Below are 27282 nucleotides of genomic sequence, written 5' to 3'. Positions count from 1 at the left end.
CCCTGAACGCTTTGAGTACTTATTGTCTCTGTCGCTTACTTAGAACATGTTAATGAAATGGATTATAACACAAGAAAGCTCACAATGATAGGTATAAAATCATGCCCCAAGTAACCCCCAACATCACCTTGTACACAGCTCAGCACACAGTAGATATCCTGTAAATATTTTTTGAAATAGCTCGACCAACTGTGTTGGGTTCTAAGACATTTTATATCTACACTCATTCACTGCTAAGCTTTGCTCAGTAATGCAATGCTTGGTAATGAATTCCCGGGAATGATTTAGAGATCCAAATGCTAGCCGTGGGAAAGCCAGCGCTACTTGGTTTATACATTAAAGCCAAGCACTGTCTTCATGGTTTAGTTTATAAAGAACAATTTGTTGAAATGTAACAGGCCCATCATTTTATTAGTAGCCCACTGTTTCACACTAGACACATTCTCAGGGCACCTATAAGTCAAAAGAAAAGACACTTTTTCTAAATAAAAGGCTCAGGACTGAATTTATTAAAGGGATAACAAGTAGATCTTTTCAAAATATAGAGAATAAGAAAATACATTCAATGAATCATTGAAATAGCAGCCTACATCTTGAGGGAGTCTTTCTCTATACTGTAATTATGAATGTGTTGCACTTAGCTCTTCAAAAGTCCTGTTCAAGATGAGGGAAAGATACAAGAGATGGGTGTCTCAGGGCAGGAGGATGGACTGACTTTCTGTGAGTTTTTACTGGTAGAAGATGGATAAGGGTTTCCTTAGTTTTCTCATGGAGTTGGCATTACTGACCTTCCTCTTCAGTAGACTACGTTCTTTAAAAAATAACATGTACCTGCTTTTCCTTTCAGATTTTAAAATTAGTAGGACATCAGTGTAACAGTGTTGAAAACAGAAAAAAAAGATATATTAAAAGAAATTCAAAGCACTTATACTCTCACCACCCAGAGAGGTAACCAGGGTTAAAATTTTGATGAATTCCCTTATTGTCTGCTTTTAAATTTGAGTTGCTTTGCCTTGATGCAGGGATTGGTAATCATGAAGCCACCCTCACAATCTCCTGTCTCTGAAAAGTGTAGTCAGACTAAGGGGTGCAGTTTGTGGTTAAAGGGTAGAAGATAAAAAAAAAAATGACCAATATCAAGGCCAAAGCTATGATCTAGCTTTAACACCATGCTGTAAGTCAGTGATTCTCAAAGTGTGGTCCCTGGACCAAAAGCATCAGTATTGCCTTAGTCAACTAGTGCTGCTGTAACAGAAATACCACAAACGGATGGCTTCAACAAACGGAAGTTTATTCTCTCACAGCCTAGCAGGCGAGAAGTCCAAATTCACAGCGTCAGCTCAAGGTGAAGGCTTTCTCTCTCTGTTGGCTTTGGAGGAAGGTCCTTGTCATCAATCTTCCTCTGAACTAGGAGCTTCTCAGTGCAAGGACCCCAGGTCCAATGGACACGATCTGCTCCTAGCACTACTTTCTTAGTAGTATGAGGTACTCCAGTCTCTCTGCTTGCTTCTCTCTTTTGTATCTCAAAAGAGACTGCTTCAAGATACGACCTAATCTTTGTAGACTGAGTGCTGCCTCATTAACATAACTTCTTCTAATCCTGCCTCATTAACATCATAATCCTGCCTCATCAACATCATAGAGGTAGGATTTACAACACACAGGAAAATTGCATCAGTTGACAAAATGGTGAGCAATCACACAATACTGGGAATCATGGCCTAGTCAAGTTGACACACATTTTTGGGGGACAAAATTCAATCCATGGAAAGTATTATGGGAGAACTTGTTAGATATGCAAATTTTCAGACAGCTCCAACTCTATTGAATCAGAAACCCTAGGTGTGGGGTCCAGCAATCTGTTCTTTAACCATGTCTCAAGGGGATTCAGATTCACACTCAACTTTGGGAGCCACTGCTTTCAGCAGGATTTGCTACCTAGAAATGGTCAGTCAGGGTGAAAAGGAAAATAATAGCAAACACTTTTTAAGTACTTAATATGATTCATGCATTACACTAAACACTTGAAGTACACCAGGTCATTTATTCTCTGACATACCTACAAGGTATGTACTATTATTATCCCAATTTTGCAAATAAAGAAACTAAGGAGTTCAGATAACTTGCCCAAAGTTGCACAGCTAATAAATGCTACAGTCATGGTTAAAATCCAGGAAGCATGTCTCCAGAGATCCCACTTTTAGCCAGTATAATTACCCTAAAGTACTAAGATAAAACCAGCAGGAATAGCCCTAATCACAACGCTGTGTAGAAAAAAAATAAAACAATGGTCTCATAGGGAACTATCTTAGCACACGGTATTCATAATGAAGATAAGGGGGAGCAGTTTATTTATTGTCCTGCTCTCAGATTGATCAAGGCATCTACTCTGTTCATCCCAAATTTGCCAGTGTACTTCCTAGTTGAGTCGCCATTTACTTTCTCTAAAATCTCCATTTCCTCTTCAGTAAAAATGGGATAATAATGATTGTTGTTGTTGTTAGGGGCCGTCAAGTTGGTTCCAACTCGTAGCGACCCTATGTACAACAGAACAAAGCACTGCCCAGTTCCTACACCATCCTCACAATCATTGCTATGTTTGAGCCCATTGTTGGAGCTACCGTGTCAACCCATCTCATTGAGGGTCTTCCTGTTTTTTGCTCACCCTCTACCTTACCAAGCATGATGTCCTTCTCCTGGAATTAGTCCTTCATGATAACATATCCAAGTAAGCAAGACTAAGTCTCACTATCCTTGCTTCTAAGGAGCATGCTACCTGTACATAATAACGGTACCAACCTACAAATAAATTTGTTGTGAGGATTAAATTAAATTTTATATGTATATGTGTATGCAAGAGTGAGTGTGGGTGTGTGTAGTAGCAGCAGTAGTAGTTCCTGTTGGTGCTGCTGGCATAAGATTTAGATGGCATGGAATGTCTAAATTTTGTCCTACTTTTTATAAGTTCACCAGGGTTCTCTACATGGAAGGGGTTAGGAAAGGTTTGGAGATGGGAACACTAAGAATATGAAATCTCCAGCAATCCAAATCTAAAACAGAAAAAACTCATTGTCGTCAAGTCGATTTCAATTCGTAGTGACCCTATAGGACAGAGTAGAACTGCCCCATAGGGTTTCCAAGTGGCATTTGAACTTATACCTTTTTGGTTAGCAACTGTAGCTCTTAACCATTGTGCTACCACGGCTCCACAAAAATCTAGTATTCCATAATTAATTCACATTTGAACTTTCTTCCTTAGGTTATTAGAAAGTTATCTGTATTATTCTACTTGGTAAAATACAGTAGAATTCACCCAATTGGAGAAGAATTTCATTATGAGATTCACAGCAGGTTACAGAAATGGGAGCTTCAAATACCTTAGTTCTGGAGTTTAAGAGAGAGTATACAAAGCTTTCTCCTGCTCCCAGGGACCTCTGAACTTGCAGAGCATTAAAAATCGGACAATTTGGAGGCGGGGTAAAGATGGTATAATAGACAGACACTTCCTGTGAGCCCTCTTACAACAAAGACCCCCCCCAAAAAGTGAAACGATTCTATTTATGACAAGCTAGGACACCTGAGCATCAAAGGCAAAGTCAGAAAATGGACTGAGTAGCAGAGGGAGGGAGAGACGGGTTCAGAAGCTGAGAGAAGTTGCCGGACCTGAATTTCTGGGATCCCTCAGGCACCATTCCAGGGAGTGGCAGCTGCAGGCTGGTAGTAGCATTTGGCCACAGTTTCCTCTGGGAGAAGCAGCCAGCTGCACAGCCTACTCACACCTCTGGAACAAGAGAAGAATGGTGCTTTAAGCAAAAACTAAGTATTAGCATATATTTTACCATGCCCCCAGCCCCAAAGCCAGCTTCAGAGGCAGTGGATTTCCCAGGGCCTGTGATAGGCCTTATTGAGCACCTAGAGGCATCCTCCCAGCCTTGGAATAGGAATAAATTCACAACTGGGGGAAAAGATAATTTGCCAGCTCCACTAACTGGGGGAGCTCAGGACAGAAGCAGCTTCTATCCAGGCATAAACGGTCCATGGACTTTGAATACCTTTCCCCCCTGCATGGACTTGTGTGGGCCTATTTCAGGGGAATAGGCCCTTGTTCGCAGACTGCAACCATTTCAGCTGTGTGGTGAAGAGACGGATGTTTGATGTTCGACACTGCTTTGACTATTAAACAGGGTCCTCACCTACCCACATCAGGGACCTAAGGACTGGTGGCTCCACTCAGGTCACCCAGCCACTCATCACAGGGGTCCAAGGATAAATGGTACCTCCCATTCCTTACAACCAAAAACATTGGGTGCCCATGGCCCATCTCCAGAGCCCACCCACCTGTACGCTCTAGAGAACAGCGACACGCTTTCACCGCAGACACTCGGGGGACAGTTCTCAGCCCTCTACCTTGTTCAGAGCGTGACACCCTGCTGCAACCAGATACCAGTAGCTACACCAATCACCCCTGCCCCTCTAAGACTGTAGGACAGAGCCTGTGGCACGCATATGACGAGCAGCTACCTAGACACCTGAGCTGAATTCACACATGAAAAGGTAATGGACTCCTGGACTGATATACCTGATAACAGCTCTAGCCATCGGGTGACAGGACATCAGAGCTTCAAAGGCAAAAATAATGAAGCCAGCTCACTCAAGCAACACATTTGGGCATATCAAAACAAAACAAAGGAAGAAGCTACGATACAGTAAGAAGAAAAAAATTTTTTTTCTTAAAGCAAACATAAAATAAACTAATACAATAACCTATAGATGGCTCAGAGACAACAGTCAATAACAAGTCACATAAAGGCACAGACCATGATCGCCTCAACAAGCTTTCAAAACAAAGGATCAATGGATATTCTCGATGAAGGTGTCTTCCTGGAATTACCAGATGCAGAATTCGAAAGATTAATATACAGAAATCTTCAAGACATCAGGCACAAGATTAGGAAAGAGATCAGGCAATATGCAGAACAAGCCAAGGAACACACTGATAAAGCAGTTGAAGAAATTAAAAAAGGTTATTCAAGAACATAATGAAAAATTTAATAAGCTGCAAGAATCCATAGACAGCAATCAGAAATTCAGAAGATTAACAATAAAATTACAGAATTAGACAACTCAATAGAAAGTCAGAGGAGCAGAATTGAGCAACTGGAAGGCAGAATTGATGAATTTGAAGATAAAGCACTTGCACCAATATATTTGAAGAAAAATCAGATAAAAGAATTTTAAAAAATGAAGAAAACTTAAGAGTCATGTGGGACTCTATCAAGAGAAATAACCTACGAGTGACTGGAGTACCAGAACAGGGAGGGACAAGAAAAAGTACAGAGAGAAATGTTGAAGATTTGTTGGCAGAAAACTTCCCTGATATTGTGAAAGATGAGAAGATATCTATCCAAGATGCTCATCGAACTCCACATAAAGTAGATTTTAAAAGAAAGTCATCAAGACATATTATAATCATACTTGCCAAAACCAAAGATAAAGACAGAATTTTAAGAGCAGCTAGGGATAAATGAAAAGTCACCTACAAAGAAGAGTAAATAAGAATAAGCTCAGAATACTCGACAGAAACCATGCAGGAAGACGGCAATGGGATGACTTGTATAAAGCATTGAAGGAAAAAAATTGCCAGCCAAGAATCATATACCCAGCAAAACTGTCTCTCAAGTATGAAGGTGAAATTAGGACATTTCCAGATAAACAGAAGTTTAGGAAATTTGTAAAAGCAAACCAAAACTACAAGAAATACTAAAGGGAGTTCTTTGGTTAAAAGATCAATGACATCAGGTATCAACCCAAGACTAAAACACTGGACAGAGCAATCAGAGGTCAACCCAAACAGGGAAATCACAAAAATAAATCAAGATAAAAAAACGCTCAAAACAGGGAAACAGCAATGTTATTATGTAAAAGAAGACAACATTAAAACAATAAAGAGGGACTAAGACAAGTAGGCATAGATCTTTTATATGGAGAGGAAGACAAGGCGATACAAAGAAATAAAAGTTAGTTTTACACTTAGAAAAAGAGGGGTAAATATTAAGGTAACCACAAAGGAGACTAACTATCCTATTCATCAAAATAAAATACAAAAAAAGAGACTCAGCAGATACAAAATCAACAACAATGAATAAGAGGAAAAGACAATATATAAACATAAACTACTCAGCACAAAAAAATAAGTGGGAAAAAAAAACTGTCAAGAACACACAAAAAAAGACATCAAAACGACAGCACTAAACTCATACAAATCCAGAATTACAGAGTTATGCTGAATGTAAATGCACTAAATTCACCAATAAGGTGACAGAGAGTGGCAGAATGGATTAAAAAACACGATCCATCTATGTGCTGCCTACAAGAGACACACATTAGACTTAAAGACACAAACAAACTAAAACTCAAAGGATAGAAAAAAACTATACCAAGCAATCAACAATCAAAAAACAGCAGGAGTGGCAATATTAATTTCTGACAAAATAGACTTTAAAGTTAAATCCATCATAAAGGATAAGAACAATATACCAAGAAGATATAACCATAAAAACCCAGTGCCAATAACCATATTAAATATTTATGCACCCAATGACAGGGCTGCCAGATACATAAAACAAACTACCAGCATTGAAAAGTGAGATAGACAGCTCCACAATAATAGTAGGAGACTTCAACACACACTTTAGGTGAAGGACAGGACATCCAGAAAGAAGCTCAGTAAAGACACGGAAGATCTAAATGCCACAATCAACCAACTTGACCTCATAGACATATACAGAACACTCGACCCAACAGCAGTCAACTGTACTTTCTTTTCTAGTGCACATGGAACATTCTCTAGAATAGACCACATATTAGGTCATAAAGCAAGCCTTAGCAGAATCCAAAACATTGAAATATTACAAAGCATCGTCTCTGACCATAAGGCCATAAAAGTGGAAATCAATAACAGAAAAAGCAAAGAAAAGAAATCAAACACTTGGAAACTGAACAATACCCTGCTCAGAAAAGACTGGGTAACACAAGACATTAAGGATGGAATAAAGAAATTTATAGAATCCAATGAGAACGAAAACACTTCCTATCAGAACTTTTGGGACACAGCGAAAGCAGTGCTCAGAGGTCAATTTATATCAATAAATACACACATCCAAAAAGAAGAAAGGGCCAAAATCAAAGAATTATCCCTACAACTTGAACTAATAGAAAGAGAGCAACAAAAGAAATCCTCAGGCACCAGAAGAAAGCAAATAATAAAAATTAGAGCAGAACTAAATGAACTAGAAAACAGAAAAACAATTGAAAGAATTAACAAGACCAAAAGCTGGTTCTTTGAAAAAATCAACAAAATTGATAAACCACAGACCAAACTGACAAAACAGGAAAGGAAGCAAATAACCTGAATAAGAACTGAGATGGGTGATATTACAACAGACCCAACTGAAATTAAAAGAATCATATCAGATTACTATGAAAAACTATACTCTAACAAATTTGAAAACCTAGAAGAAATGGATGAATTCCTAGAAACACAAGCAATGTCAAACATCAAATACCCACCTCTCCGCCGCACAGCTGAAACGGTTGGAGTCTGCCAACAAGGGCCTATTCTCCCGAAAGAGGCCCATACAGGTCCATGCAGAGGGGAAAGGTACTCAAAGTCCACAGATGATTTATGCCGGACAGGAGCTGCTTCTGTCCTGAGCTCCCCCGGTTAGTGGAGCTGGCAAATTATCTTTTCCCCAATTGCAATTTTTTTCCTTCTCCAAGGCCAGGAGGATGGCTCTAGGCACTCAGTAGGGCCTATCACAGGTCCAGGGATTCAGCTGCTGAAGTCGGCTTGGGGGTGGGGGGGGGCGGTAAAATATATGCAAGTACTTAGCTTTAGCTGAGAGCCCCGTTCTTCTCAGGCTCCGGAGGTGTGAGTAGGCTGTGTGGCTGGCTGCTTTCCCTGAGGAAACTGCGGCCCAACGCTAGTATCAGCCCGCCACCGCAGCCACTCCCAAAATGGTGCCTGAGGGCTCCTGGTGATTCAGGTCTGGTAAGGCCTCTCCACTTCTGAACCGTCTCTTCCTCCTCCTGCCCCTCGGTTCGTTTTCTAAGCTTGCCTTTGATGCTCAGGGCTCCTAGCTTGTCATAAATACACTTGTTTTACTTGATTTTTCAGGTCTTTGTTGTAAAGAGGGCGCACTGGAAGTGTCTGTCTATTCTGCCATCTTGGCTTCGCCTAGCGCCAATACATTTTGTTACCTCTCTTTCAGCTTTTGCGTGTCTGAAAGAAATTTTATTTCACCTTCATTTTTTAAAGATATTTTTACTTGGTATAGAATTCTAGGTTATCTCTTTTTATTTTTTTAATTTAGTTTTTAGTACATTAAAGATGTTCTTTTTACTGTTTTCTCTCTTGTATTACTTCTGACAGGAAATCAGCTGCCGTCATTATGTTTCTCTGTGTATCAGCTTTTTTATTTTCTGCTGTGACAAATTACAATAATTTTAGTGGTTTAAAACAAACAAAAAAATCTGACAGTTTTGCACTTTTTTATACGCTTATTTGTACTGGTCGTATATGATAGATTTAACTCCTCAACAAGATAACAAATTTTTTGAGAGGAAGGGCCTTTTCTCATACAGCATAGTACTAAACATATGCTAAAGACCTAATGCTCATTTAATTCTCATAAATAGTCACATTAAGACCTAATTATATAGTAGACACTGTTCACTGATATATAGTCAGCCCTCCATATCTGTGGGTTCCACATCCACAGATTAATCCAACCTTGGGGATGGAAAATAGTTGCAAAAAAAAAAAAAAGAAAGTTCCAAAAAGCAAAACTTGAATTTGCTGTGCATAGAGCACCATGCTGAATCCATGCAAATGAAGTAACGTGTAGGCATGCCCTGCTGTAGCCTCCCACCATTTCACAGACACTCATTCTCTCTCCAACACTCATTGTTTGAGCATCATTCTCCTGGAGTTCCTTTGCTACTTGTGTTGCTGTGCATCCTTTATTTTGTGAAACAATGGCTCCTAAAAAGCAATGAAGTGGCCAAATCAATGCGTGAGGGGGTTGAGGAGAGCACGAGGAAGGAGTTTCAGGCCAGTAAGGGATGGCTAGCTAGCTATGCAAAGCACCACAGCCTCCAGAACTTCAAGATCATAGGGGAATTTGCATAGGCTGCTGCACAGGCGGCATCAGCGTTCCCAGAGGAGCTCCAGAAACTCATAGAAGAGAAAAACTACCCTCCAGAGCAAGTCTTCAGTTGTGATTAAACAACTATTCACAAAGCATTTATATTGTATTAGGTATGATAAGTAATCTAGGATGATTTAAAGAATACAGGAGGCTGTGCTTAGGTTATATGCAAATACTACACCATTTTATATAAGGAACTTGAGCATTTGCTGATTTGGGTATCCACGGGGGATCTTGGAACTAATTCCCTGTGGATATCAAGGGACAACTGTATACATGCTATGTTTAATCCACAAAAGGAGGTTGAAAGCTGACTCTGGAACAAAATGGAGGCATGAGCAGCTACATGCTCCTACCCCTTGACAAAATCAAAAAAACAAGCAGAATCTGGCAGAACCAACATTGTCAGAACTCTGGAAACCACTCAAAGGGTTGCAGCAACTAAGTGAATGCTGAATTAAGAAAAAGGCAACATATGAATGGTAGGAAGGTGAAGAGACAACCTAAGGAATGGGAGAAAATATTTGGTAACCATATATCTGATAAGGTTTTAATATCCAGAATATATAATGGAATCTTACAACTTAACAAAAAACGAACAACCCAAACAAAAAACAGGCAAAGGTCTTGAATAGACATTTCACCAAAAAAAAAAAAAAAATACAAATGGCCAACAAGCACATGAAAAGGTGCTCAAAGTCATTAGTTATTTGGGAAATGCAAATCAAAGTCACAATGAGATAGCACTACATCCGTAAATATCACTTCATGCCTACTAAGATGGCAATGACTAAAAAAAAATAGAGAAAACAACAGGTGTTGGCAGAGATGTGAAGAATTTGGAACGCTTATCCATTTCTGGTGGGACTGTAAATGGTATAGTCACTGAGAAAATCAGTTTGTTGCTTCCTCAAAAAGTTAAACATAGATCTACCATATGATCTGGCAATAACACTCCTAGATATATACTCAGAAGACATGAAAGCAGGCACACAAACAGAGACTTGTACACCAATGTTCACTGCAGCACTATTCGCAATAAACAAAAGATGGGAACAACCTAAATGTCCATCAACAGATAAACGGATAAAATGTGGTACATACATATCAACCAACCAACCCACTGCTGTCGAGTTGATTCCTACTCATAGTGACCCTACAGGACAGAGCAGAACTGCCCCATAGAGTTTCCAAGGAGCGCCTGGCAGATTTGAACTGCCGACCTCTTAGCAGCTGTAGCACTTAACCACCACACAACCAGGATTTCCCAACATAGATACATTTCAGCCACAAAGAGAAGTGAAGCCCTGATACATGCTACAATGTGATGAATCTTGAAAACGTTAAGCTGATGAAATAAGTCAATCACAAAAGGACAAATATTGTATGATCCCACTTAAATGAAATATCTACAACAGGCAAGTGTATAGAGACCAAAGTTTATTGGTGGTTACCAGGGACAGGAGGGAAGGGGGAAAGGGGAAGTCATTGCTTAGCTGGCACGGGGCTTCTGCTAAGAGTGAAGGACAAATTTGGAAACAGAGTGGGGATGGATGCAGGATATGATGAACATAATCTCACTGACTTTGACGTGTAAAAAATGTTACAATGGCAACTGTTTTCATTATACATGTATATATGTATTCATATCACAATAAAAACGTTATAATACACAATTTAACAGATTTGCATAAAGACATTGATAGTTTATTTTATAAAAATGACATAATTCGAGAGGGGGGGCCAAGATGGCAGACTAGGTAGACGCTACCCCGGATCCCTCTTGCAACAAAGACTCGGAAAAACAAGTGAATCAATCACATACATAACAATCTACGAACCCAGAACAACAAACACAGATTTAGAGATGGAAAACGAACAAACACGGGGAAGCAGCGACTGTTTTCAGAGCCTGGAGCCAGCGTCCCAGTCAGCGGAATTTCTGGAAAAATAAGTTTCCCAGTGATGGCTCGGAGACAGCAGTCGATATCAAACCACATAAAGAAGCAGACCATGACAGCTTCTACAACCCCCCAAACAAAAGAATCAAAATCTTTCCCAAATGAAGATACAATCCTGGAATTATCAGATACAGAATATAAAAAACTAATTTACAGAATGCTTCAAGACATCACAAACGAAATAAGGCAAACTGCAGAAAAAGCCAAGGAACACACTGATAAAACAGTTGAAGAACTCAAAAAGATTAATCAAGAACATAGTGGAAAAATTAATAAGTTGCAAGAATCCATAGAGAGACAACATGTAGAAATCCAAAAGATTAACAATAAAATTACAGAATTAGACAACGCAATAGGAAGCCAGAGGAGCAGACTCAAGCAATTAGAATGCAGACTGGGAAATCTGGAGGATCAGGGAATTAACACCAAAATAGCTGAAAAAAAAAACAGATAAAAGAATTTTAAAAAATGAAGAAACCCTAAGAATCCTGTGGGACTCTATCAAGAAGGATAACTTGCGTGTGATTGGAGTCCCAGAACAGGGAGGGAGGACAGAAAACACAGAGAAAATAGTTGAAGATCTCCTGACAGAAAACTTCCCTGACATCATGAAAGACAAAAGGATATCTATCCAAGATGCTCATTGAACCCCATTTAAGATTGATCCAAAAAAAAAAAACGCCAAGACATATTATCATCAAACTTGCCAAAACCAAAGATAAAGAGAAAATTTTAAAAACAGCCAGGGAGAAAAGAAAGGTCACCTTCAAGGGAGAATCAATAACTTCAGACTACTCAGGAGAAACCACGCAAGCAAGAAGGGAATGGGACGACATATACAGAGCACTGAAGGAGAAAAACTGCCAGCCAAGGATCATATATCCAGCAAAACTCTCTCTCAAATATGAAGGTGAAATTAAGATATTTACAGATAAACACAAGTTTAGAGAATTTGCAAAAAACAAACAAAGCTACAAGAAATACTAAAGCATACTGTTTGGTCAGAAAACCAATAATATCAGATACCAGCACAACACGAGGTCACAAAACAGAACATCCTGATATCAACTCAAATAGGGAAATCACAAAAACAAATTAAGATTAATTTAAAAAAATGCTCATAACAGGGAATCACTGAAGTCAAACGTAAAAGATCACAATAATCAAAAAGAGGGACTAAATACAGGTGGCATAGAACTGCCATATGGAGAGTGACACAAGGCGATATAGAACATTACAAGTTAGGTTATTACTTAGAAAAATAGGGGTAAATATTAAGGTAACCACAAGGAGGTATAACAACTCCATAACTCAAGATAAAAGCCAAGAAAAACGTAACAACTCAACAAACATAAAGTCAAACACTACAAAAATGAGGATCTCACAATTTACTAAGAAAAAGTCTCAGAAAAAAAAGTATGTGGAAAAATGAAATTGTCAACGACACACATAAAAAGGCAGCAAAATGACAACACTAAACACTTATTTATCTATAATTACGCTGAATGTAAATGGACTAAATGCACCAATAAAGAGACAGAGAGTCTCGGACTGGATAAAGAAACACGATCCGTCTATATGCTGCCTACAAGAGACACACCTTAGAGACATAAACAAACTAAAACTCAAAGGATGGAAAAAAATATATCAAGCAAACAACAAGCAAAAAAGAAGAGGAGTAGCAATATTAATTTCGGACAAAACAGACTTTAGAATTAAATCCATCACAAAGGATAAAGAAGGACACTACATAATGATAAAAAGGACATTTGATCAGGAAGACATAACCATATTAAATATTTATGCACCCAGTGACAGAGCTGCAAGATACATAAATCAAATTTTAACAGAACTGAAAAGTGAGATAGACACCTCCACAATTATAGTAGGAGACTTCAACACACCACTTTCGGAGAAGGACAGGACATCCAATAAGACGCTCAATAGAGACACGGAAGACCTAATTACAACAATCAACCAACTTGACCTCATTGACTTATACAGAACTCTCCACCCAACTGCTGCAAAGTATACTTTTTTTCCTAGCGCACATGGAACATTCTCTAGAATAGACCACATATTAGGTCATAAAACAAATCTTTGCAGAATCCAAAACATCGAAATATTACAAAGCATCTTCTCAGACCATAAGGCAATAAAACTAGAAATCAATAACAGAAAAACTAGGGAAAAGAAATCAAATACTTGGAAACTGAACAATACCCTCCTGAAAAAAGACTGGGTTATAGAAGACATCAAGGAGGGAATAAGGAAATTCACAGAATACAACGAGAATGAAAATACTTCCTATCAAAACCTCTGGGACACAGCAAAAGCAGTGCTCAGAGGCCAATTTATATCGATAAATGCACACATACAAAAAGAAGAAAGAGCCAAAATCAGAGAACTGTCCCTACAACTTGAACAAATAAAAAGCAAGCAACAAAGGAATCCATCAGGCACCAGAAGAAAACAAATAATAAAAATTAGAGCTGAACTAAATGAATTAGAGGACAGAAAAACAATTGAAAGAATTAACAAAGCCAAAAGCTGGTTCTTTGAAAAATTAACAAAATTGATAAACCATTGGCTAGACTTACTAAAGAAATACAGGAAAGGAAACAAATAACCCGAATAAGAAACGAGAAGGGCCACATCAAAAGAGACCCAACTGAAATTAAAAGAATCATATCAGATTATTACAAAAAATTGTACTCTAACAAATTTGCAAACCTAGAAGAAATGGATGAATTCCTGGAAAAACACTACCTACCTAAACTAACACAATCAGAAGTAGAACAACTAAATAGACCCATAACAAAAAAAGAGATTGAAACGGTAATCAAAAAACTCCCAACAAAAGAAAGCCCTGGCACGGACGGCTTCACTGCAGAGTTCTACCAAACTTTCAGAGAAGAGTTAACACCACTACTACTAAAGGTATTTCAAAGTGTAGAAAATGACGGAATACTACCCAACTCATTCTGTGAAGCCAGCATATCCCTGATACCAAAATCAGGTAAAGACAATACAAAAAAAGAAAATTACAGACCTATATCCCTCATGAACATAGATGCAAAAATCCTCAACAAAATTCTAGCCAATAGAATTCAACAACACATCAAAAAAAATAATTCACCACAATCAAGTGGGATTTATACCAGGTATAAAATAAATAAATAAATAAATATATTTTTTTTTTATGCAAGGCTGGTTGAATATCAGAAAAACCATTAATGTAATCCATCACATAAATAAAACAAAAGACAAAAACCACATGATCTTATCAATTGATGCAGAAAAGGCATTTGACAAAGTTCAACACCCTTTTAAGATAAAAACTCTCACCAAAATAGGAACTGAAGGAAAATTCCTCAACATAATAAAGGGCATCTATGCAAAGCCAACAGCCAACATCATTCTAAATGGAGAGAACCTGAAAGCATTTCCCTTGAGAACGGGAACCAGACAAGGATGCCCTTTATCACCACTCTTATTCAACATTGTGCTAGAAGTCCTAGCCAGGGCAATTAGGCTAGACAAAGAAATAAAGGGCATCCAGATTGGCAAGGAGGAAGTAAAATGATCTCTATTTGCAGATGACATGATCTTATACACAGAAAACCCTAAGGAATCCTCCAGAAAACTACTGAAACTAATAGAAGAGTTTGGCAGAGTCTCAGGATATAAGAGAAACATACAAAAATCACTTGGATTCCTCTACATCAACAAAAAGAACATCGAAGAGGAAATAACCAAATCAATACCATTCACAGTAGCCCCCAAGAAGATAAAATACTTAGGAATAAATCTTACCAAAGATGTAAAAGACCTATACAAAGAAAACTACAAAGCTCTACTACAAGAAATTACAAAGGACCTACTTAAGTGGAAAAACATACCTTGCTCATGGATAGGAAGACTTAACATAGTAAAAATGTCTATTCCACCAAAAGCCATCTATGCATACAATGCACTTCCGATCCAAATTCCAATGTCATTTTTTAATGTGATAGGGAAACAAATCACCAACTTCATATGGAAGGGAAAGAAGCCTCGGATAAGCAAAGCATTACTGAAAAAGAAGAAGAAAGTGGGAGGCCTCACTCTACCTGATTTCAGAACCTATTATACAGCCACAGTAGTCAAAACAGCCTGGTATTGGTACAACAGGCACATAGACCAGTGGAACAGAATTGAGAACCCAGACATAAATCCATCCACATATGAGCAGCTGATATTTGACAAAGGACCAGTGTCAGTTAATTGGGGAAAAGATAGTCTTTTTAACAAATGGTGCTGGCATAATTGGATATCCATTTGTAAAAAAATGAAACAGGACCCATACCTCACACCATGCACAAAAACTAACTCCAAGTGGATCAAAGACCTAAACATAAAGACTAAAACGATAAAGATCATGGAAGAAAAAATAGGGACAACCCTAGGAGCCCTAATACAAGGCATAAGCAGAATACAAAACATTACCAACAATGACGAAGAGAAACCAGATGACTGGGAGCTCCTAAAAATCAAACACCTATGCTCATCTAAAGACTTCACCAAAAGAGTAAAAAGACCACCTACAGACTGGGAAAGAATTTTCAGCTATGACATCTCAGACCAGCGCCTGATCTCTAAAATCTACATGATTCTGTCAAAACTCAACCACAAAAAGACAAACAACCCAATCAAGAAGTGGGCAAAGGAAATGAACACACACTTCACTAAAGAAGATATTCAGGCAGCTAACAGACACATGAGAAAATGTTCTCGATCATTAGCCATTAGAGAAATGCAGATTAAAACTACGATGAGATTCCATCTCACTCCAACAAGGCTGGCATTAATCCAAAAAAACACAAAAGAATAAATGTTGGAGAGGCTGCGGAGAGATTGGAACTCTTATACACTGCTGGTGGGAATGTAAAATGGTACAACCACTTTGGAAATCTATCTGGCGTTATCTTAAACAGTTAGAAATAGAACTACCATACAACCCAGAAATCCCACTCCTCGGAATATACCCTAGAGAAACAAGAGCCTTCACACAAACAGATATATGCACACCCATGTTTATTGCAGCACTGTTTACAATAGCAAAAAGCTGGAAGCAACCAAGGTGTCCGTCAACGGATGATTGGGTAAATAAACTGTGGTATATTCACACAATGAAATACTACACATCAATAAAGAACAGTGACGAATCTGTGAAACATTTCATAACATTGAGGAACCTGGAAGGCATTATGCTGAGCGAAATCAGTCAGAGGCAAAAGGACAAATATTGTATAAGACCACTATTATAAGATCTTGAGAAATAGTATAAACTGAGAAGAACATATACTTTTGTGGTAACGAGGGGGGGAGGGAGGGAGGGTGGGAGAGGGTTTTTTACTGATTAATTAGTAGATAAGAACTGCTTTAGGTGAAGGGAAGGACAACACTCAATACATGGAAGGTCAGCTCAATTGGACTGGACCAGAAGCAAAGAAGTTTCCGGGATAAAATGAATGCTTCAAAGGTCAGCGGAGCAAGGGTCGGGGTTTGGGAACCATGCTCTAAGGGGACTTCTAAGTCAATTGGCAAAATAATTCTGTTATGAAAACATTCTGCATCCCACTTTGAAATGTGGCGTCTGGGGCCTTAAATGCTAACAAGCGGCCATCTAAGATGCATCAATTGGTCTCAACCCACCTGGAGCAAAGGAGAATGAAGAACACCAAGGTCACACGACAACTAAGAGCCCAAGAGACAGAAAGGGCCACATGAACCAGAGACCTACATCATCCTGAGACCAGAAGAACTAGTTGGTGCCTGGCCACAATCGATGACTGCCCTGACAGGGAGCACAACAGAGAACCCCTGAGGGAGCAGGAGATCAGTGGGATGCAGACCCCAAATTCTCATAAAAATACCAGACTTAATGGTCTGACTGTGACTAGAGGAATCCCGACGGGCATGGTCCCCAAACCTTCTGTTGGCACAGGACAGGAACCATTCCTGAAGACAACTCATCAGACATGAAAGGGACTGGACAGTGGGTAGGAGAGAGATGCTGATGAAGAGTGAGCTAATTATATCAGGTGGACACTTGAGACTGTGTTGGCATCTCCTGTCTGGAGGGGTGATGGGAGGATAGAGAGAGTTGGAAGCTGGCAAAATTGTCAGGGAAGGAGAGACTGGAAGGGCTGACTCATGAGGGGGAGAGCAAGTGGGAGTAAGGAGTAAGGTGTATATAAACTTATATGTGACAGACTGACTTGATTTGTAAACGTTCACTTGAAGCTCAATAAAAGTTAATTTAAAAAAATGACATAATTCATTTGATGGTGTTTACAGCCTTTAATCCTGTGGCACAAATTGTTAAACCATTGTGAAGGGTTCCTCCGAAGTGGGGAGTAAAGATAAAAAGTATATAAATGGGCAAACATAACATTAAAAGTAATGCTCCACTTCCGGGACTCTACATTCAGGTTCTAAATTATCAACACTGCTTGTATCTCTTACTCAGTGCAATTTGCCAGTTACACTTGAGACAAGATAGCATTGGTTTTGGTGTCAGAAAATACGGTTTACATCCAAATATGAATTTGCTTCAGCCACTTTACCTTACTGCACCTCAGTTTCCCAGGGGTAATAATAACTAGTTTGTAGGATTGTTGTGAAGATTGAGCACTCATGAAATGATAAAAATTATCTTTACTGACATTCGCATGCAAATTAGATGGTACAGTGTCCAACCAATTTTCTTGCATGTGAGCTGTTTTGGTAAATGCTTTGAAAGGAGACAAGTTAAAACTAAAGATTTAAATGAGAAACATTATATATGGATTCCAATTATCCTTATCTTTTGGCTCTTCCATAATCCTTTGCCATTATTTTCAGTTAATGGGGCTTTTCTACGTCCCCAAATTTCCCCAGAATTAGGTGGTTTCTTGAAGAAATGTGAAACTTGCTTCAACAATATTACAAAATGCAGCTTTTACCAAACACAGTAGCATTTTTCATAGGTCAAATGGAAGCATTTCTTCATTCAAAATAATATTATGTAGAATTATACATTAAAGTTGGAGTTTAAATTTGACTTATACTTTTCATTTTATGTTTATTGCTCTCTTAGTTACAGCAGAGGGGGTAGGAAAAAAACCCACTTGCATGAACAACCAAAGAATATATTTAGAGCTACCTTTCTTCTAAAATGACTGAGGCTTTGCTACAATTTAAGACTTACTGCACTTAGCTGTCCAAACCAAGCCTCCTATTTTTTATGTCTCACGCCCATTGCAATGGATTATAATGGTTCTGTGCTCACAATTGCATATGTACCTTCTCCTCCTATGTGCATTTATCATTCCTCAATGTAATTCACCAGCCAGGCTATAGATTATGGCTCTATGCTATGCCACTCCAGAAAACCTAATGAAAAGAATAAATTATAGAGGAAGAAATTACTAGCTACTAATATGATTTGCAATACCAGGGGCCCTGAAATTCTTTAACTTGTGCCAAAACTACTTCCAGTGATTACAGCATCAGTGAGGAAAATGGAAAAAAAGAAATGAACGTTAATTGGAAAGGACCTTCTTTTTGCTTTCCTCCATGTAATAACGTGGTATGCAGTGAATTTACGTGGACTAGGTAGACTGTTCAGTTGTTGTGAAAAAGACAGGGTTATATATTGTTATACTGTCGAGCTGAATAGAGTGAAACAGAGAGCGCTACCACTTTAGGCTACTGGGAGAGCAGTAGTTAAATGAAGTGCAAAGATATTTCCAGGGCCTTTTCCCTTAAAAGAACTTCCCCTCCTCAAAACTAAGAACCTAGAAACTACAGGTAACAAGTTCTCTCCATATGGTCTGATGAGCACCAAAACACTCCCTGGAGCCCTGGTGGCACAGTAGTTAAGAGCTACAGCTGCTAGCCAAAAAGGTTGGCAGTTCAAATCCACCGGCAACTCCTTGGAAATCCTATGGGGCAGTTCTACCCTACTATGAGTCGGAATTGACTTGATGGCAACGGGTTTGGTTTTTTGTTTTTTTAAAGGCTCCCTTACCCCAAATATTTCTTTTCCCCAGGCCTGCCACAGAGCCAGAAATCCTCACATTACTCATGCCTTTGAACAGAGTTTATAAAGACTTTGGTGACCATATAACTGTATCATCTGAGTGGATGACAGCATAATCCTAATGCCTTATGACACATATCAGACATTCAGATGTATTTTTTCCTTACCAGAAGCAATAAAAAAATAAATCCTTTTAACCATATTCATTTTTATAGAAGCCAAACAATTCAGACATTCAAATAAGTGTAATTTCAGTATCTAGGCTATGAAAGACACGTAACAGGTAAGCAAGGTGGCAACAGGGATTTACTACAGAAATAATCCTCCAGAGCCTTTTCATTTCTAACCAAAACACTGGTCAATAACCGCCAATGCTAATTATGATGACTCTTAAATACTGAAATACTCTAAAGTACCTACTGAATTATTAAAGAAATCAAGAATGAAATGTCTAATTTTGGTTTTATGTACACTTAATTGCATTATTTTATATCATTTTTGGTAAATGCTAATGTACATATGTTATGCATTTATCTAAGAAATAATTTTGAATGCCTACTGTATGAAAGATATGCTCAGAACTGTGGATGAAATGACAGCGAATAATAATGGTGTTAGAATATCCTGGATAACTGAGAATAATTTTGAGGGCCATTAACCATTTTACTCCATCTCCCTACCATGTGACCAAACCCAGTGCCGTCGAGTCGATTCCAACTCATAGCGACCCTGTAGGACAGAGTAGAACTGCCCCATAGCGTTTCCAAGGAGCGCCTGGCAGATTCGAACTGCTGACCCCTTGGTTAGCAGCCATAGCACTTAACCACTACGCCACCAGGGTTTCCCTCTACCATGTAAGATACGGTGAATTTTACTCTATCTTGTGATACATGTTTAACACACACGTAAAAGTGCCAGGTTAAATTTCATATTATCATTTAAGCTTCATTAACAGTTTCTACACTCCCTCACTTCAGATACTACATTTATAATAATCAGAAGAATGCTGGCTATGGCTACTTTTGGGTAAATATTTGTGTTTCTTATTGTTTACTTGATAATGTATTCTGCTTTAGGCTGTCTGTAGGCATCTGTGATAGTGACAAGGAAATTCATCTCTCTCAAAGATGCTGCGTTTAAATCAGCTTAGGTTTGAGTCAGCAGAGGGTGAATCGCTCCAAAATACAACACCAAGTAGATTCCTTTTACTTGTGGTCTCTGGGTTGAAAGAGAATTTGAACATGAAACCTCACCTCATGTTGCTCTGAAAAATGCGAAGTCCATTCCATCGCCAAGTATTTGTGGTTTTTAGGTATATGTAACTCAGTGGACAAGCCAAAATGACTTCAATCCTTTAAAGCAGAATTTTCAAACATGTGAGAAGAATATGACAGTGGACACTATAATTTCTGCCCCTGTGTCTACATCTAATAGAGACCAATGTTTTATGACTTGTACCTCCTAATTGTCTCTGGAATACACCATTACTCTCCATCCTCATGGCACTTCCTTGGGTCAAGTCACCCTTATCTCTTATCTGTATCATTGCATCTTCCTCCTAACAAATTTCCTGAATCCAGTCTTGTCTCATTTCAAACTACTTTTCATATTGCAGCCCAATTGATCTTCCTAAAGCTCTAAATCTAAAGTACAAATCTGATTGTCATAGACTGAAATATGTCCCCCCAAAAAATGTGTGTATCAACTTGGTTAGGCCATGATTCCCTGTATTGTATGGTTGTCCTCCATTTTGTGATTTTAATTTTGTGTTGAAAGGATTAGGGTGGGATTGTAACACCATCCTTACTCAGGTCACCTCCCTGATTCAAAGTAAAGGGAGTTTCCCTGGGGTGTGGCCTGACCACTTTTTATCTCTCAAGAGATAAAAGGAAAGGGAAGCAAGCAGAGAATTGGGGACCTCATAACACCAGGAGAGCAGCACCAGGAGCAGAGCATGTCCTTTGGACCCGGGGTCCCTGTGCCTGAGAAGCTCCTCGACCAGGGGAAGTTTGAGGACAAGAAATCTTCCTCCAGCTGCGACAGGGAGAGAAAGCCTTCCCCTGGAGCCAAGACCCTGAATTTGAACTTGTAGCCTACTAGACTGTGAGAAAATAAATTTCTCGTTGCTAAAGCCATCCACTTGTAGTATTTCTGTTATGGCAGCACTAGATGACTAAGACACTACACTAATCATTCCATTCCTCCCCATTCTTTTAAGTTTCCCATTGCTTGCAGAATTAAGTTCAAGTGTCCTCACAAGTTATGAATGAGCAGACTCACATCTTGCCACTAACCACTCCCATCCCTACGTAGTGGGATACTTCATACTCTAATCACACTAAACTGCTTATAGTTCTGCACATATTCATTTCCTTTTTCATATCCAGAATTCTACACATGCTAGTCCCTCTGCTCCTCGTCCCTCTGCCTGGCTTACCTTTTACCACCACTCCCCTCTTGCCTTTCTTGATGGTATCTCTCATTCATTCTTCAGATCTTAGCTAAGATATCCTTCCTCCAGGAAGCCTCCTCTGACCCTTAAAGGCTATGTTAGATACTCTTCCTTGGTTTTCCCTATGTATTCTTTAATTCCTTGATCATATCACTTAATCCCGTTATATTTTGATTGTTTATTTTCCTCTTTCAGAAGACTGGTAAGAACAGTTTTATCTTGCTCATCATTATATCCCCAATGCCTAAGATAATGGTTCCAAATAATTTTTTTGTTGTTGCTAAATGAATGACCCTATATTCTGTACCCAGAGATTTTTTTACTTGAAGAAACAGTGGCTAAGTGGACAACCTGAAAATGGGTGAGCTTCAGTGTTTGGAGTGGGTAGGACTGACAGTGAGGTCATTTTACATACTCAGAAACTCAGTTTATTAAAGTGATATGCTATAAAATGGACTCTTTCATTCAGAATTATTTTTGCATTAGCAGAACAAAGCACGCACAGAAACTTCAAAATTACAGGGTTTTTTGCCTCCTTTTTTACTAGTATTAAAAAATCCTGTCAAATCAGAGAATTCTCTCCACAAGATATAGAAAAGAGAAAACAGTGTTAATATTGAATAAGCACTAATCCAGATTACAATGTGCATCAAAAGCAATATGTTAGGAGATTCCAAAATCAGAAAGAAATTCCAACCTACATAACACCAGGTAGTCACAATCCATTACATACATGTTCTTAAGATTAATGGTGACTCGACTTCCTATACGTCATAGACTGAATTGTGTGCCCTGAAATATCAGTCAACTTAGCCAGGCCATGATTCCCAGTATTGTGTGACTGTCCACCATTTTGTCATCTGATATGATTTTCCTATGCATTGTAAGGAGCCCTGGTGGCACAGTGGTTAAGGGCTCAGGCTGCTAACCAAAAGGTCAGCAGTTCAAATCCACCAGCCACTCCTTGGAAACTCTATGGGGCAGTTCTACTCTGTCCTACAGCATTGCTATGTGTCGGAATCAACCCAACGGGTTTGTTTTTTTGTTTTTGATGTGTTGTAAACCCTATCACTATGATGTTAATAAGATGGGATTAGCAGCAGTTATGTTGATGAGACAGGACTAAGTCTACAAGATTAGATTATATCTCTGAAACTAATCTCTTTTGAGATATAAAAGAGAGAAGCAAGCAGAGGGACATGGGGACCTCATATCATCAAGAAAGCAGTGCCAGAACAGAGTGTGTCCTTTGGACCAAGGGTGCCTGTGTGGAGAAGCTCCTAGACCAAGGGAAGACTGATGACAAGGACCTTTCTCCAGAGCCAACAGAGAGAAAAAGCCTTCCCTCGGAGCTGGCACCCTGAATTTGGACTTCTACCCTACTAGACTGTGAGAGAATAAACTTCTGTTTGTTAAAGCCATCCACTTGTGGTATTTCTGTTATAGCAGCACTAGATAACCGAGACACCATAAGAAGACTTTACTTCGTTTGCTATGCATTCTTTCATAGTTCATCCCAAATTCCTCCTGGTAACTGAAGTAGTCATTTGTGTTAGCTAATTGCCTTTGTCCAAAGCTATAATAAAACTTCTCCTACAGCTAGGACCATAGTCCCCAAGTGATGCAAATGATTAACATGCCTGGCTGCTACCTCAAAGGTTTGAGCCCACACAGAGGAACTGCAGAAGAAAGGCGTGGCAATCTTCAAAAAAATCAGCCATTAAAAATCCTTTGGAGCAGAAATCTACACTGACATACATGGGGTCACCATAAGTTGGAACTGACTCAACAGCAACTAGTTACTGGTTTTATAGGACAAGCAGGGTGGTTACAGCTCAGAGCAAGGCACACCCACAGTGACAGGGAGACAGGGGACTACATGCTTTGATATTTACATTTCAAAGAAATGGTTCTCAGACCCTGTGATGGCTAAGATTGTGTGTCAACTTGGCTGGGCCATGATTCTCAGTGTTTTGGTAGCTGTACAATGTTGTGATCACTTTCCTGGTGAAATTTGATAAGTGATCACCCCCATGATGGAATCTGACGAGTGGTACTGATGGGGGTGGGGCCTGTGGTGACTCACCGCCCCCTTACTCTTCATCTCTCCACATTTTGCCACCTACTTCCTTCCTGCTTGCCTTGCAAAAAATTGTTGGCTTGTTCTGGATCCAGCTTCTGTCTCTTGTCTGACCTCTGGTTCTTGGAACTTGAGCTAGCAGCTTACCCGTCCATCTTGGGATTCGTCGATCTTCACAGCCTGCAAGCAAGAGTCCTACTCCCTGACCTGCCAATCTTGGGTTCACCAGCCCCAGCAGCCACATGAATCAGGAAAAACCTTGCAGTCTTGCCTGCCAACCTTGAGAATTCCTCGACCTACACAACCTGTGAGCAGGAGCCCTTCTCTCCAACCTGCTGATCTTGGGTTCGCCAGTTTCTGCGGCTCCATGCATTGGGAAAGGCCTCTGTCCTGATCCAAGGACTTGGGACTTTCCAACCCCTACAATTATGTGAGCCGTTTCCTTGATATAAATCTCTCTCTATATATTTATATACTTCACTGAGTTTTGCTTCCCTAGAGAACCCAGCCTAAGACAGACCCTTAAGAAAAAGACTCCTGGGTTGTTAAACCCAGAAGAGGCTTAATTAGCCACATAAATGCACTGCCCTCCATCAAGTCCAATCTGATCATAGTGACTCTATGGACAGAGTAAAATACCCCATAGGCTTTCTAAGGCTGTAATCTTTATGGAAGTACACTGCCACATCTTTTTCCTGTGGAGCAGCTGGTGGGTTCAAATTGCTGACCTTTTGGTTAGCAGCCAAGTGCGTTTACCACTGCACCACCAGGGCTCCTTTAATTAGCCACAGAGCCATTTTTAAAAATCTACATAGATACCAATGAAACAGAGGAAAGGTTCACCAGCACTAGGTTTCTCACAGAAATGTGCTGAGAAAGAGAGGGGGAAAAGGTCACTTTCCCTTTCTGCAACCAGAAAAAAGCATTTTTTAAAAAATTTACTCTTAACGCCAGTCCACTTAAATAGTTTGGTAGGGCTTCATGCCTCCTTGATACACAGGCGTCCGTAGTAGAACATATATTTCTCTCTCACAATACATGTACCTCATGCCTAGGAGGTAAGACTGTTCAGTCCTTACTCCCCCCTGTAGCACAAATGCATTTAGAAGTCAAACCTGTGGCTTTAAAAGGTATGCACGTGCTGATAATTCCCAGGTCTACACTGATGGCCCATTCCTTTCCCTTGAAGCCAAACTCATATACAGAAGATATATTAAAATATTTAAAGATTGGTATTGCATGGGTATTGGCCAGTCAGAAGAAATACCAGCCTGTACCCCATACAAGTCTGTCTGCATTTATGCACCTGTCTACTGGAAATCTCCACTTGAATAAATAACAGGCATCTTAAATTTAACGTGGCCAACACTTTCATCCCTAAGCTACTACTCCCATAGTCTTCCCCATATTAGTAAAGGGTGACTCCATCCTCTTACTTGCTCAGGGCAAAACCCTAGGAGTCATCACTGACTCTTCTGTTTCTCTTATCATCCATATTCAACTTGTCAGGAAATTCTGTGCGTCAAACTTAAAAAAAAATAAAGTGTTCCCACATCTAAACAGTTCTCATCATCTCCACTGCTAATCCCCTAGTCAAAACTACCATCATTTTTTTTTGTTGGGGGGGGGTCTGGATTATTACAAAAGCCTTCTAACTGGACACACACACACACACACACACACATTCTCTATACAACAACCAGAATAATTTTTAAAAAACGAAGTCAGATCATGGGCCTACCAGTATATCTAGGTGTTGCACTGGCCCTGGGCACATGGTGCCCCTGGGCAGTTTCTATTAACCCGGTACATCCCAACGTCCTTCCTCCAGCATGCAAGTGTCTTAATTAAAAGATTAACAAGCTTGACTTGTATTTTTGAGCTGAAATTTTGGTAAAATTATCTAAAAGAGATGTGTCAGATGTTCGTTCATGGGTGCAATTTCAGTGCTTGCCATAGGCACAACTTTCCATAGATATGCCACTGGTTGAACCGGGTTATTAGAAACTGCTCAGTGGTGCCACGTGCCCAGGGCCAGGGCAATATCTACCATACCCGCCATACCCTAGTTACGCCTGTGCAATGTCTCTCCTCTGCTCAAGCCTCCAATGACTTTGCATTTCATTAGTGCATAAGTCAAAGTCCTCACAAGGGCCTACAAGGCCCCACATTACCTGATTTCCTGTTACCTCAGTCACCTCATCTTCTATTACTACACTCCCACCCACACTGGTCACTTTGCTGCCCCTAAAAAATGGCTGGCATCCTCTGGCCTTAAGGCCTTTTAAACTAGCTGTTTCTTCTGCCTTGAGATCTCTTTTCTCAGCTATTGGCATGGCTCTCTTCTTCACTCCCTTCACTCTTTTTTTGGAAGTATTTTTTGGATATATTTTTAGTTGAGATATAATTCATATACCATAATATTCACTGTTTTAAAGTGTACAACTCAATGGTTTTTAATATATTCACAAATGTATCAACTATCACCACTATCTAATTCCAGAACATTTCATCACATGAAAAAGAAACTCTGCACCCACTAGCAGTCATTCCTCACTCCCTGTTCCCCCTAACCACCCGGCAACCACTACTCTACTTTCTGTCTCTATGGATTTGTCTATTTTGGTCATTTCACATAAATGACATCGTACAATATATAGCCTTTTGTGTTTGCCTTCTCTCACTTAGCATGATATTTTCTAGGTTCATGTTATAGCAAGTACCAGCACTGCATTCTTTCTATGGCCAAATAATATTCCATTGTGTGGATATGCCACATTTTTTTATTCATTCATCAGTTGATGGACAGGAACATTGACTTCTAAGTGTAAAACTGTTAGTTTAACACTAGAGCATCTACAAATATAATTGGTAATGTCAAGATTATACATGGTATGAACAGAACACTGTGTAGAAATGATATGTAAATTATTTGTCAGCAAGAATGATTATTTTCTAAGGCCCCTTCGGGCTTTGGTTTTATTAAATACGTGAATCTAGTGTTTTCATCAGCAAAGTTGAATGTGTTACACTCTCCTCTCTTACCTTTAAGAACTTGGTATTTGGGTTGGAGGTGGCCAGGTCCCTAGAGCAATGCTGGAGTTTTAGCCAGTGCCTATAAGAGCAGCCCACTGCAGTTCTGACCATGGACCTGAACAGGAAGAAGAAAACACCAAGGCATCACTGTCAACAATTCAGCCATCAAAGGAACAGATTTGCCCCTGTATTTTTCTTCTGTGTAAGATACCATTCAACCCTGTGGCAGACCCTGCATGCTCAGGGATGGCTAAAATTGTATGAGGGGGCTTTATGACACCATGACTCAAGGACCCACCCACCCGGGGTTGGCCAGCACAGTACTCAGCGTCTATGGTCTTCAGTGTTGGAAGATGGGCCTTAGGTTGGGGAACACCCTGGGCTCGACCGTCTCCTACCCCTTCCTGGGGCAGTCTAGCTATCTTTTAACCTAGAAGTGACTTCACTCGGCCATTAGATCCTGGCCAAATCTAACT

General features: G+C 39.5%; 1 long non-coding RNA gene across 12 annotated transcripts in view; it reads right to left on the bottom strand.

Moving 5' to 3' along the window:
* LOC111751861 (uncharacterized) overlaps positions 1 to 27282 on the bottom strand; it is a 425334-nt gene that overhangs the window by 35644 nt on the left and 362408 nt on the right. For 10 of the 12 annotated variants that reach the window (XR_010319637.1, XR_010319638.1, XR_010319641.1 and 7 more), the window contains 3 exons: positions 26816 to 26921; positions 20492 to 20590; positions 3664 to 3781 (listed from right to left, as the gene is read on the bottom strand). This is a non-coding gene — a long non-coding RNA (uncharacterized LOC111751861). The remainder of the gene's footprint in view (positions 1 to 3663; positions 3782 to 20491; positions 20591 to 26815; positions 26922 to 27282) is intronic. The other 2 variants (XR_002786919.2, XR_010319639.1) reach the window with 1 other exon arrangement.

Source organism: Loxodonta africana, chromosome X (assembly GCF_030014295.1).
Source record: "Loxodonta africana isolate mLoxAfr1 chromosome X, mLoxAfr1.hap2, whole genome shotgun sequence".
NCBI lineage: Eukaryota > Metazoa > Chordata > Mammalia > Proboscidea > Elephantidae > Loxodonta > Loxodonta africana.
The sequence above is the reverse complement of the archived record's forward strand: the minus strand, read 5'-3'. Positions and strand labels throughout refer to the sequence as shown.